Below are 14,343 nucleotides of genomic sequence, written 5' to 3'. Positions count from 1 at the left end.
TGCCCCATCCTTATGTTCTTAAAGCCATATGCCCCATCCTCCAAAGGGGCCATTTTATCCAAGGAATTGTAGTTTGGATATCAATAATAATTCCAGATGATCTTCAGGTTGGCAAGCCTCATCCACAGTTTGGAAAGTCTACACCTGAGCCACCTGTGTTTGTGTATGTGAGAAACTTGTTCTTTCCCCCTTTTCCATTCCTTTTGGATTCCTTTGGAGTTATCAGTTGCTTGAAAGCTTGGACCCTTTCCTTGGGAAGTCAGCCTTCACTTCAGCCTGAACCAAAAGAAGACCACAGTTCACCTTCATGCCATAGTCTTCCCTATGTATGGGTATGAATTTTTTATATATATAATTTCTGTAATTTGGTCTCATGTCTCAGCCCCTCTTGAGTGGAATATGTGGTTGAGTGGTTGAATTGACTGCTCTTTGTGAGGGTCTGTAATGCTGGATTTTATTGGGGATGCTTGATTTTTTTTTTTACTGATTGAGCTTGCTAATTTTCTTGTCCAGATATTTCTGTTATTCTCATAGAGTTGCCAGTAGGAGTGGGCAAGAAAAAAATCTATACTTTTTGGGTTCAGATTTAATAGACACAGAAATATGAAACTATGGTGATATTCTATATCATCTTAGCTTTTTTTAAACTGAAGTGTTGCATTTTTCTCCTGAAAGGAACCAGCCAACTTTGCTAAAGTTTGTTTGGGGGGGGGGACAAATTCTGTGGGCACCCAGTTGAAAGTGAACCTGATGCCCCCAGAATGAGTGCCCAGCCATGCAAACTTTACCCAGAACACCCCCACCCCTGGAACCCTTCCCACAAATCTCCAGCACAGAGCCAGCTGGGCATAACAGCAAGCCCCATTTGAAGTCTATGGTGGGAAAAGTTAATTAATTTTTTCCCACCATAGAACTTGCTGAAGAGCCTGGCAGATTCTGCAGTGGCTCCATTGTACCCAATGGGGAATTCCTGTGCAGGCTGCATATTTTTGAAGATAGAGGCACCAGACTTTCAAGGAACTTTGCTTCTGGGGGCAGTGGGGGAGAGCAGGTTGAGAGAGTTCTGAGATAACTCAGCTGCCAGGCTTCATGTGTAGGAGTGGGGAAACAAAATAAGCCTTTTGGTGGCCCATAAAATTGAACCCCCAGAAGGAAAATTTACCAAGCCTGGATGTTATTACCAGGAGGACCTCCTGGAGCCACCTTGAAAGTCTGGTGCCTCTGTCTTCAAAAATGTTCAGCCTGCACAGAAATTCCCCATTGGGTACAATGGAGTCAAGGCATTGCAGAACAGAGAATCTTGGGCAGTTTCGTGGGGTGCCTCTCAGGGGGACATATTTAAAGCTAGTGGCACCAAAATTTTAGAGTCTCATCCAGAGACTATCCTGATGATACCACTCAAATTTGGTGAAGTTTGGTTCAGTGGGTCCACACTTATGGACTCTCAAACAGGCAGCCCCATCTCCTGTTAGCTCCCATTGGAAACAGTGGGGTATAGGGACATCCCCTTTGGAGGTCCATAACTTTGGACCCTATAAACCAAACTTCACCAAACTCAGTTGGTATCATCAGTAGAGTCTTTGGGTGATACCCTGAAATCTTGGTGCTGCTAGCTTTAAAAATGCACCCTCTGCAAGCACAAATGTGAAAAAACACCAAAAATACAAAAAAATCAGATGAACCCAATTTTTTTCAGGTATACCCAAACATGTTTTTTTGTCTTATTCAGGCATACAGATCATTTTATGCATGAATAAATCCAAATCCACATTTTACCGAATTGCTAGGGTATTGACCAAGACATTTAGAAACATCCTAGATTTCGAAGGAAGCAAAGAATCTCAGCTGTTAAGAACAAAAGCTCTCCGTTTGTAGAGATCCATACCTTCCTATTGACTTTGCCTCGTTGCCATACTGAATGACTGAACAATAATTCTCCAGGGTTAAAAATTGTCAACTCTCCACTTGACATTCCAGTAAGACATAATGTGAATATGAACTGACTTGAGTTGCATTAGTTCAGTCTGTGAGGAATTTGTATAATTGGCATACAAGGTCTTTGATGTCAGGGAACTAGGTCTTAGTATACACATGGGTAGCTCTAGTTAATCAAAGAGAGGGAATGTGCTATTCTCCACCCATTGCAGTGACTTTGGGGGGAAAACTGTATGCGGGAAACAATCTACAAATGATGTGAAAATGCTGTCTCTGACTTTTCTCTGTGTTTGGCACTTCAAAGAGACAAGTGCAGCTGCTCACCTAGAACAAACACTTGTTTACCTCATAGGTTGGCCAGCAGCCAGAAGCTATGTAAATATGTTTAGAAGAATCTACTCTGGACACAGAGGAATGGAAACAGGCAAAGATAAACCTGAGGGTGGTCTGTGAATTCAGGTTATTTACTACATTGTGGATCAATGCTCAAAAATATTATTCTTTGGCCTAGTTTATGCCATCCACAGTGTCAAAAATATATGAAATTTCATATGGCATAAAGGTGATGGGTAATTTTGTGTAATTTTAATTCCAGATATACCCATTAGGAGCCTCAAAGAACTGATGGAAGTTGTTTGAACATATGGGCATACTGAGGAAGACGCACGTAAAAAACGCTCTTATATCGCCGTAGATGTTTCTGCATGGACTATATATGGGACTATAAGGAAACCTAGCGAAGTTTTGTTACTGAATGTATGAATATATGAAACTGAAGTTTTGTTTTCTAAATAGAGAACTGAATGGACTAAGTGACTATTAATGTTTAATGTTTAATTATAAGAGTTGAAAGACTGAAGTTGAAAGACTGATGTTGTATTTATAAGGAAATGTAAATATTAATAGAAGTGTTGAGTGGATCAATTAAATATAAGATCAATATATAAGAGTAGACACAGCCAGAGTGCAACGTGTGTATCTTTGAATTTGTTTGGGTTAATGTTGACATTGCACTCTTAAAGGTAGTTGGTGATTATAAAGGTGATGGGTGACACTCCCCTCCCCCCACAACTAGGTTAACGCGTAGGATTAGATCAGGATATTCCCATCTCCCATATCATGCTACACACCAGTAAACATCTCCTGAAGCCCCGCTCAGCATTACCTTGCCTGAAGAGGTAAGGCAGATGGCAAGCACAGATGGAGCAATTTCCCCAGTGGAACCCCATCTGTAACATCTCAAACCCTTTGAAACGTATCTGATGCCTACTCTTTGAGCTGCAGGCACTTGGTTCAGCCATTTGTATTTGCCCAGAGTTTAACCAAGGCCCCTTCTGCACAAGCAGAATAATGCATTTTCAATCCACTTTTCATTTGTTCGCAAGTGGATTTTTGCTATTTCACACAGTAAGAGCCAGCTGCAAAGAGCATTGAAAGTGGATTGAAAGTGCCTTATTCTGCTTGTGTGGAAGGGGCCCTAGTCTTTCCCCCTATTCCTGAAAAAAGAGCGGCTACTAGCAATGGATTACCAACAACTGCAGAGCTTGGCCAACAAATCCTGCTCGCCAATGAACGTGGCAATTCCATTTGTGCCCTCAGGGCAAAACTTCCAGCCTACTATATCGGCAGCTTTACCAACCTCTATATATAGGGAGAGAGCCTTACATGCTGGCTAGGTTCTACGGCTATTATGCCATCCCTCGGCTCCATAGAGGGAAGAAGACTCAAGGGTCTACCAAACGATAAGAGGCTTTGCCCCTGCTAAGCCTAGTGGGCAGTTGATTCCATTGGCGCATGCAATTATCTCCTCCACTGCCCACTTTACCAGAAACCAAGATCCAGCTTATTAGTACAAATCATTGACTCTATGGAAAAACCTTCCTGACAGAGTTTCTTCTTGATAAAGTAAATATGCTCTTAAACTGCAATGACCTTGACTGTTGTCTCGCAGTGGCAAAGTTTCTGGCTGAGGTTTGCGAGCTGAACTTATGATCCAGTGTGAAGTTTTATCTAGTAATTTTAACTGTATTTATATTGTATGTTCTGTATGCCAATAAAGGCTTATTAAAATAAAAAAAATTAAATCTAACCATTCTGCATTTTAGAACCTGTTTACATCCAGACATCATTCTGGATTTATATTTTATATTCGTTTTTATAATGCAGTTCCAAACAGAGTTATATTCCTTCTAAGTCCATTGATTTGGTTTAGGACTGCCCTGTTGATCACCTTGGGGTTTTCTTGGTATTATGCACTTACTTTGTAATTGACTTTTGTTTGCTGATTTTTGCTGTAGACTTTTGATTTCATTGCTGTATGCTGGTGGCTATGGCCCTACCCAACTGTGTACCATATGCAGCAATTTGTGTTGAATTTGGTCAACATATGTTATCTGCAATAGCCTGGTCTGGAGTTTTCAAATATTGGCTTCATATTCATTATCATTCAACTCCAGGAAGCTAAATAGTCTTATTACTTAAAGAACTTGGTTTAACTGATTGGCAGAGAATAATAATCAAGAATCTAGAAGAAATAGATACATCTCCGGAGGAAACTTTGTATGCTTCCTTTCTCCGGGGCCTATGAAACAGTGAAAAACAAATTGCTAAATAGGGAACATGCAAACCTTATAAGAATGGTGAAGAAAACATGCTCGCCACTAAGTCTTCAGATTACGGTTAAACGAGGACATATGGCTCCTTATCTTATTGAAGTAGTGAACCCAGAACAGAGGAAAATCTCATCAGCAGCAAGGTTTAATGTACTTCCATCCACCCTCCTGACTGGAAGGCCCCTTCCGCACACGCAAAATAATGTATTTTCAAACCACTTTCACAACTGTTTACAAGTGGATTTTGCTATTCCGCACAGCTTCATTTTGCTATTCCGCACAGCTTCAAAGAGCACTGAAAGCAGTTTGAAAGTGCATTATTCTGCATGTGTGGAATGAGCCGAAGATTCTTGAACATACCTAAAGCTAGACATACCTAAAGCTTCTAGAACAGACCTAAAACAGACCATGTAACCAGGGATTTGTAGAAACTTTAGCTCACTCTTCACTTTATTGCCCTGGACATATAAGGGCAAGAGCAAAATATGGTCACCTATCTCTGAAAACTCATCATGGTCAATCTGATGCAGACAGAATTTGCTAGCTGATGCTCAAATGATCCAGAAGTATGTGAATTAGTAACCTTTTTAAAACTTTTTTTTAATTTGAAATGGTGAACATGGACTAATACGTTTTTTAAATGGATATGTTTCGCTGTATTGATCTGCTTTATAACTGCAATGTTTTTTAATATGCCAATAAATGCTTTCTGTTCAACTTCAACTTCAACTACTGTATGCTGGTTTTACATGTTCCAACTTACTCCAACTGATTTTTTGGGATGTCATTCATTTTTTTTTATTTTCAGACTGAGAGCTTTAATAGTTTGCCTTTTACAATTTGATGTTGTTTCCTTGATGGCTGATAGGACTCTCTGACTGTACCCTTTTCTGTTTCTTCTTCTTTTTTACCATCAAATTGCATGTGACTTACGGGAATCCCTGGTGGGGGTTTTAAGGCAAGAGACATTCAGAGATAGTTTGCAATTTCCTGCCTTTGTGTCATGTCCTTGGTATTCCTTGAAAGTCTTCCGTCCGAATACTTTCCAGGGTCAACCATGTTTAGCTTCTGAGATCTCATAACACCAGGCTAGCCTGAGCTATCCCAGTCAGAACCTATTTCTTCTTGTTTCAGTATATTGTTGTGTCTTGGTGCTTCACTCATTTCCATTTACTGATGCTCCTGATTGGTTTGTTTCTTTGTAGGCCATTTTTCCACATTTCTACATCGTTTCATCTGCTATTCATGTGCCACTTATATACAGTTGGTGCCAGTTTTATGAGAGAAATTCAGAGCAAGAAAACAGAAAAATGGCGCATTTTCATTTATCCAAGATATAATCAAAATTCAGATAGCTACTTTTTTAGTCATATTCTTTTTGGTTCTGCAGACATTTTCCTTTCATTTTTCCTCCATTGTTTTCCTGAGCACTTTAAGAACAATGTTTTTTTTCCAAACAATTTCTGAGCCAGCTACATGTTGAAATGGTCTTTATTTCCCAGGCCTCCAAACACCAGGCCCTTATCCATGACTCCATGTAGTCACTCATCCTCCCCTTCAGTCATTCTGCCCTCCCTCTCATCCTTCATTTTTGATTTTTTTTAAAAAAAAATCTTTGTCATATTGTATTCACAATGTAACACTGGGCACAGACACAAGCCAGGTTGGTTGTATCAGCTTTGTCAATTCCAGATTGAATTAGCTATGTAATGTTAAGGTGAAAATACACTGGTTCATTGTAAGTGGTTGTGCCAGGTTTGGGTTACATCAGTGGCATAGCATCAATGGAGCCGGAGGGGCAGCACTTTGGCAGGGGTGTGGCCAGGCTGCAGCAGGGTGGGAGTGTTCCAGGGTGTGGCGGGGTGGGTGGCACTGCAGCAGGGGCACAGGGCGTGCTTGTGCCCTGGGCACAGGTCCCCCTTACTCTGTCCCTGGGTTTCATGTTTCTGTTCCTTCAGGTAATGACACTTGCTCCAGGGGATGTTTTGGCTTCCATTTTAGGTTGATAGTTCTGAATAATAGAAATGGAGGCTGAGACATTTTTGAATTGCCATTTCACAATGTAACTGCACACAAACGCTAGAGCTCCTGCACAAAAGTACAAGAAAGGAGGAGAGTTGTTCTTCTGCATCACAGATAGTATCTTACCACCATCAGTAATAGTTTGTTTTCAGCAGTAGCAAGTGGAATAGGGTTGAGAAAAAAATCTGTTTTTTGGGGGGGGGTTGAGTTTAAAAGAGCTGGAAATTTTTGCAAACCCCCCAAAAAAGCCAATACTCCACATTGGCTTTTCTGGGTTTTAAAAACATTTTCAGGTAATTAAACCCAAACCTAAAAAATCCACCTGCCTCCAAACTCCACATACTGCCTGCTGCCTCCTAGATCCATGTGGAGTTTGGAGGTAGTGGTAAAAACAAACAAAAACACCTGCTCCCTCCCTTACCTGAAGCCTGGGTAGCCCCAGTGTTGAACCTCACATGTGGCCTCCAAAGTCCACATAGACTTTGAAGCTGTATGCACAGTTCAGTGCTGGGCCAGTCAGTCTGCAGAGAAGTGAGGGAAGGAGGGAGAAAGGAAATACACTTTTTATTTTCTTTTTTTATGGCAGTAGTCCAAATGGGTCTGAAAAATACCAGAAAAAAATGGCATTTTTCAGGATCCACTTTTTAAACTCCCTTTTATTGCTTTTATATTTTAGGGGGAGGGAACCCTGAAAAAAACCACCAAGGTATTTTTGGGTTGGTTTTTTTCAGTTCAGCTTTAACTGAATGCCTACCCCTCCCCCCTTACTGTGGAATAAATACAATTGAAGAGTCAAGCTGGTGGAGGGGAGGGGACCCCAAATGACAGTGGGAAATGAGATGTGTTGAATGATTTCACAGCAGAGGGTTCTAAGGCACACTGGGACCACTGGGAAAATCTGTAATAAGTTGTGCATATGGAAAAGTCTGAAGTGTGACTGACCATTTCATCACCTCCACCCAGAAAGGCTATTAGCATTTCCTTAGCTTTCATGGTTGTATTGGACTAAGCTGGGGAACAATTAACTTCCTTTTCCTGCCTAACTTTTGCCAGAGGACAGAAAAAATAACTTTTAAAACTCAACGTGGAAGCTCTATCAAGCCCAAAACCTCCCAATAAAATGCATATCTCTACACCGGAGAAAGAGATTGCACGCATGCTGATGATATGCGGACAAGTCTCAGAAATAAAGAGGTCCGTCTGGCATGTTCCTACAGAATTCACAAAAGAAGAAGAAGGATTTTATCTTTGATACAATTTTCTGAGCTTTGTGCCACTTTTTCTGGCTGACTTCTGTCCATACTTCTATCTTTAAATAATCCATTCTGCAATATTACGTTTCAAAGCAATTTATACATTTATGCAGCACCTTTTGCCTTTCAGAGCTGGCTGCATCTTATCGGAATGTAAATTTGCTCGGTGACAATAGACCGCAGCCACTGTACGGTCTCAGGGAAATGGTTCATGTAAATGCTGTTTAATAAGCAGCTCTCACAAGGACATTGCGCCGTTTGCCGCAATCCTTTGTTCTCAGAACAGCTGCATCAGCATGATGTGCGGCGAAAGAGATGTTGAATGTCACTGCTTATCGAAAGAACTTCTGATCTTCCGTAGCCCAGGAATGCTTGTTGTTTTGAAATGATGATTCAAAAGTCTGGCCTTGAAATTCCTTCGATAAAAACTGTGAAGAAGCGCTCTGAAGTTCTGCAACTTGACGTGAAATGAATGGGAGGGTCTGGTTTGGCACAGTTTAGGGAGCGTTCTGCCAATGCGGTATGCAAGCAAAGCAGCAATAAAGTGGGCAACTTCTTTTAATTTTTTTTTTGCTATAGCCCCCTGATTCATCTAACGGCTTGTTCTAGGTCAGTGATGGCGAACCTTTTCGAGACCGAGTGCCCAAATTGCAACCCCAAACCCACTTATTTATTGCAAAGTGCCAACACGGCAATTTAACCTGAATACTGAGGTTTTAGTTTAGAGAAAAACGGTTGACGCAGAGGCGTGTGTTACTCTGGAGTAAGCTTGGTGATAGTCGGTGGCTTTGCTTTGAAGCAACCGTGCAACTCTTCCAACGGGTGAATCACGACCCTAGGAGGGTTTTTTCAGAAGCAAGCCCCATTGCCAGCAACCAAGCTCACTCCCAGGTAAAGGATTGCGCTTCAGTTTAACAGCGCTTAACAGGGTTACCTACACTGCTTCCTCAAAGCTAGGTCTTAGGTTTAATGCTAATAATTGAGCCCAGCGGCCCAGGCCAGCCTAGATGAGTGGAGGGGGCACTCTGCTTGCGGGTGCCCACAGAGAGGGCTCTGAGTACCACCACTGGCACCCGTTCCATAGGTTTCCCATTACTTTTCTAGTGCTTACTCGGATGTTTTTATTAGGTAGATCTGTTCGTTTGGATCCAACTGTCACTACAGGAAAGCAACCTTGGTGATGAAAGGTGTCGTCACAGCTGTCTTATGAAAAACTTGTAGGGTTCTCAAGGCAAGATAAATTTGGTGGTGTTCTGCCATTGCTCGTCTCCATGTAAGCTGAGAGAGTTCTGAAAGAACATGACTGGTCCAAGGTCACCCAGCAGGCTTCATGTAGAGGAGTGGGGAATCAAACCTGGTTCTCCAGATTAGTGTCTCCCAGTCTTACCCACTGTAACACATTGGGTTACCCCAGTGTATTACTGTTGTCCCCCACCCCAACAAAACAACATGAGAATAATTTCAAGGAGACTGGAGTTAGCAATTCCTGGTAGTGAAATGGAACTTTTATGAGCAGAAGTAGTATATCACTAATAAGGACTGACCATAACCCACCCTGCTAAAAAAATTCACAAGTCATATCGAAACCTTATCTAAAGGTTTTTAGATGTTTCACCTACCACACAAACTGACCCCTTTTTTCAGTAGGCATGCACTTGCAGAAGATGAAAGCAGAATGGTTTCAGTCCCTTGTGAAGAGAAGAAGAAGAGGAGTTTGGATTTATATTCCCCCTTTCTCTCCTGAAGGAGACTCAAAGGGGCTTACAATCTCCTTGCCCTTCCCCCCTCACAACAAACACCCTGTGGGGTAGGTGGGGCTGAGAGAGCTCCGAGAAGCTGTGACTAGCCCAAGGTCACCCAGCTGGCGTGTGTGGGAGTGTACAGGCTAATCTGAATTCCCCAGATAAGCCTCCACAGCTCAGGCGGCAGAGCTGGGAATCAAACCCAGTTCCTCCAGATTAGATACACGAGCTCTTAACCTCCTACGCCACTGCTGCTCCTCAGCCTGGCATTCCCACTCAATTCACAAGGCTGCCCATCTATGTAATCCTACAGACTTGGGAATGATCTCCCCAGGGGTCAAAAGGGGCTACAAAAGCAAAGAGGAACATGGAAAAATGAGATGTTTCATGCATGTAGTGATAGGATACTACCCAGTATCTTTTACATCTTTTCTCTGACCCTCCAAAAACCCATTCAGGGGACCGAGCTAACTTTTGACACTTTGAAATGTACACACCAACTTTCCATTCCTATATTTTAATCTTCACAGCACACACAGCCTGACAAGAAGCTTCATTTTTCTCACAGTTCACATGGGTGCCCAGGTCAAACTGAAGCATTGAATGTCATGCCGGAAAGATATGTAGATAAAATTGTATTCAGTGACTAACGGTGGCCTTGGGCTAATTACAAACCAGAAAAATGGGCACATTGAAACAAAGAGTTCATGTCACTCGGCCAATATTAAATCCCCTGTTAGGGCTGCCAATCTCTAGGCTGTTAATCAAAACCACACTGTGCACCAAATGGTTAGACTAATGATCCACCCACTTTTCAATGTGACTAAAATCTGATGGCAGCATCCACACAAAATGTCTCTCCAGAGACTGTGACAAACAGCCCGAAAATTGTCTTATGTTTTTCTAAATCAGATAGTACTATATGTACAACTGTGTTTATGGTTTACAATTGACAATAGCATTCTCAGAACCAATATATGGGGGCACACATTTGTTGCATATACAGAAATCTGGGCAATCTGCATAACATTTGTTGCATACACAGAAATCTGGGCAACCTCTGTTACAATGAAATTTTATAATGGGCTGGTCAACCCCCAGTTGTGTTTGACTTTGTCATGACTTCTAATTGGCCCACAATCTGCATGGGGTAGAAAATGTTGACAGAAAGAAATTTTTCTCTCTTTCTCACAATACTAGAACCAGGGGGCATTCATTGAAAATGCTGGGGGGGAGAATTAGGACTAATAAAAGGAAACACTTCTTCACGCAACGTGTGATTGGTGTTTGGAATATGCTGCCACAGGAGGTGGTGATGGCCACTAACCAGGATAGCTTTAAAAGGGGCTTGGACAGATTTATGGAGGAGAAGTTGATTTATGGCTACCAATCTTGATCCTCTTTGATCTGAGGTTGCAAATGCCTTAACAGACCAGGTGATCGGGAGCAACAGCCGCAGAAGGCCATTGCTTTCACATCCTGCATGTGAGCTCCCAAAGGCACCTGATGGGCCACTGCGAGTAGCAGAGTGCTGGACTAGATGGACTCTGGTCTGATCCAGCTGGCTTGTTCTTATGTTCTTATGTTCTTAACCTGTGTAGCTTTTTAAAAAAAATAATATTATGACGCTTACAATGAAACCCAACTAATATTAAGGAAGTACATTTACTGGTGCTATTTGTTAAATATACTCAGAGCAAAGATGTGACACAGAACAATGTTGTTGGGTGGGGCCACAACTCAGTGGCAGAGTTTCCTCAGCATGGGGTCCCAGCTTCAACCCCGAGCATCTCCAGTTAAAAGGTCCAGGTAACAAGTGATATAATTTTGAAACCTCTGATTTTGAAACCTTGAAGACTGCTGCCAGTTAGAGGAGACAATAGTAACCTGGACAGACCAACGATCTATCAAGGGTGCCACAAAGTTCAGTAGGAGACAGGGTTGCCAATCTCCAGGTGAAGGCTGGAATTGCTGCTGATCTCCAGGCTACTTAAATCACATCTTTATTATTTATTCATTCAAATTGTTCATTCTACTTCTCCCCGAAAAAGAATTGTTGCTTTTGAAGGTGGACTGAATGGCATTACACTCACCAAGGTTCCTTCTCTCCTTAAACCCCATTCTCCCAAGCTCTACTCTCAAATCTCCTAGTATTTCCAAATCTGGAGTTGCCAACCTACTAGATGACCTTGGGACAACCTGCATCTCTCCACTCAACTTAGTACACAGAAATATTTGAGGGTAAAACTGGAGGAGAGTCATACCCTTAGATGCATGATAACAAATATTATAAATCAACCTGTTACATAACAGTAAAGCCAAAACATACTATAATGCTTTTTTTAAAAAAAAAAGTCTCTTCATTTATATCCCCAGAAAACAATCATCAAGATCTAGTGTGGAAAAGAAGCCAGAAATGCCTCGAAATGCTTAAAGAACCTGCTATATTGAAGCCAATTAAGGCACTTGTAAAGTTGGTATTTGGGACCCCTGTTGATTTCCCCAGTGCCAGGATTCACATAATACAGAAGAAAAGGCATTTTTTAAACCATCTATCTGCTTTCCTTCCGTTAAAAACCACCTGGCCTATAAAACTCAATGACAGGCTCTTCCCCAGGGTGCCATATTTTGGACAAAGGAAACAAAAAGGAGCGGAAATTCTTTCTTTTCCCCTCAGTGGAGCTTACAGTGCACACACCCGCTCTCTCTCTCTCTCTCTCTCTCTCTCTCTCTCTCTCTCTCTCTCTCCATCTGTTTGCCTGGCTCATCTTGGGGCATCAGTGTGTTTAAAGAAAGTTATAGTGTTTGCCCACCAGAACTCTGCTCTCAGCAGCCTTCTTTCTCTGGAAGAAAAAAGGCCGACAAAAACTTGTGCTGAAAACTTTTCTCGAAGAGGAGCAAAATGTCACCTTTTCAACTGACTGTGCCGAAACTTTCGAGGACTCGCACAGAGGACTGAATGTTTACTAATGGGAGGAGGCAATCAAATATCATGAAAGTGAAGCTCTCAGAATAAATAGAAAAGATATTATTTTTTATTCTTTTTGAAACATTCCAGGCCAGATCACAGCTGTTCCTGGATTTTCCTGCCCGTCACCCAACAATCAAGCCTAACTCTTTCCTTTACACATCAGACGTAAGTGAGCAGGAACAAATATTTGATTAAGCACTTGGAGTTATGCATTAACAATAATTTATATCAAAAAAGACAAGAGAATGAGAAGACACTGTGGGTATTTTTAAACCTCAGTGTGTTTTATGCTGCCAAGGATTTGGAATTCTAAAATATCCCCTCTTACTGAAATGTTACTTGAAGAGGAATAATTGTTTTCTGAGGAGACAAAGATATCTTCCTTCAGGCCACAGCTACAAGGTCAGTTGAACAGGTGACCAAGATAAATGTGTTCGAGTTAACCAGGCTATGCATTATGATTATCGCATGAAATTATTATTTATTCATTCAAATTGTTCATTCTACTTCTCCCCGAAAAAGAATTGTTGCTTTTGAAGGTGGACTGAATGGCATTACACTCACCAAGGTTCCTTCTCTCCTTAAACCCCATTCTCCCAAGCTCTACTCTCAAATCTCCTTGGTTCTTCCAAAATTTCTTGGTTCTTCTTGGTTCTTGGTTCTTCCAAAATTTAGGAATGCTATAAGGACTCCAAATTAGCCACTCATAGAAGGAGGACCTGTTGGCTGTGTTCCAGTTAATTGGAGCTCTCTTTTTTTGCTCATACACTATGAAACATTATCAGAGGCAGATCGGGAGGAAATGGTGCCCAGAGACAACCCCTTCTCCGGGCACCCTCCCCACCCCTGTGTCCCCCGAACTCGGGGTGTGGCTCAGGGTTACTGAACCTTGACCCCGGCCTGCACAGAGGCTGGGGGTGGGGCTCAGGGGCAGGGCCTCTGGCCACTGAGCCCCACCACCAGCCTTCATGCAGGCCAGACGAGCCTGGAGAGGGCAAAAGCTGACCTCCATGGAGACTAAGCAGCGGGGCTCGACAGCAGCAGGTGGCCCAGGCAGCCACCCATCACCAAGCCCAGCCCCCCCCCACCTCCCTGAAAGCTGGCTCCTGAGTGGTGGGCGGCTGCAACCCACATGACCTCTGAACATTATGTTGGGTTTAGAAACTTCTTTCCTCTATGGGCCAAAATATATAATACTATGGGCGGAAGACATTACGGCTCCATCAGCAGCAGTTAGGCGCGAAGTAGGCCAGAGTGCACCTCGTGCAATAATTTCTGGCTTTCCCCGCAGCCCCCTTTAATATCACACTCCTTCAATTACTACTGGACCTCAGCGTTCTTTAGGAAAGGAGCAGGCTAAAGAAGCCTGCCTGCATTGCCTGGGCCTGGTGGGAACTACATTTTCCAGGGGCTTCTGGGAAATGTAGTTCCCACCAGGCCCAAGCAATGCAGGCAGGCTTCTTTTCTGGGATGTTCCATTCCTAAAAGTAAGTAGGGGGGTGCGCTGTGGGAAGGTGCGCTGTGGGGGGGCGGGGGGGCGCCATGGAAGGGGTGCAGTGGGCACCATACAGGGGAGCATGGCATGGGGCTGGCAAGGCAGGGTGGCTTTTCCCACCTCCCCATCGTCGATCTTCAGTGAATCGGGTAATACATTACGTAATTTGCATTGCGCAAGACTTATCTCTCTATATTCCTTTGGTAGGTTTCCGCTTACTGGCTCATCAGCCCTCCCTGCCACCTCTGCAATACACACATACATGTTTGGAGACACTCTGAGCAACACCACTCTTTCATCATGAGTTACACCG

The sequence above is a fragment of the Sphaerodactylus townsendi genome, linkage group LG10, assembly GCF_021028975.2.
Source record: "Sphaerodactylus townsendi isolate TG3544 linkage group LG10, MPM_Stown_v2.3, whole genome shotgun sequence".
Classification (NCBI taxonomy): Eukaryota; Metazoa; Chordata; class Lepidosauria; order Squamata; family Sphaerodactylidae; genus Sphaerodactylus; species Sphaerodactylus townsendi.
This window is presented reverse-complemented; position numbering follows the sequence as displayed.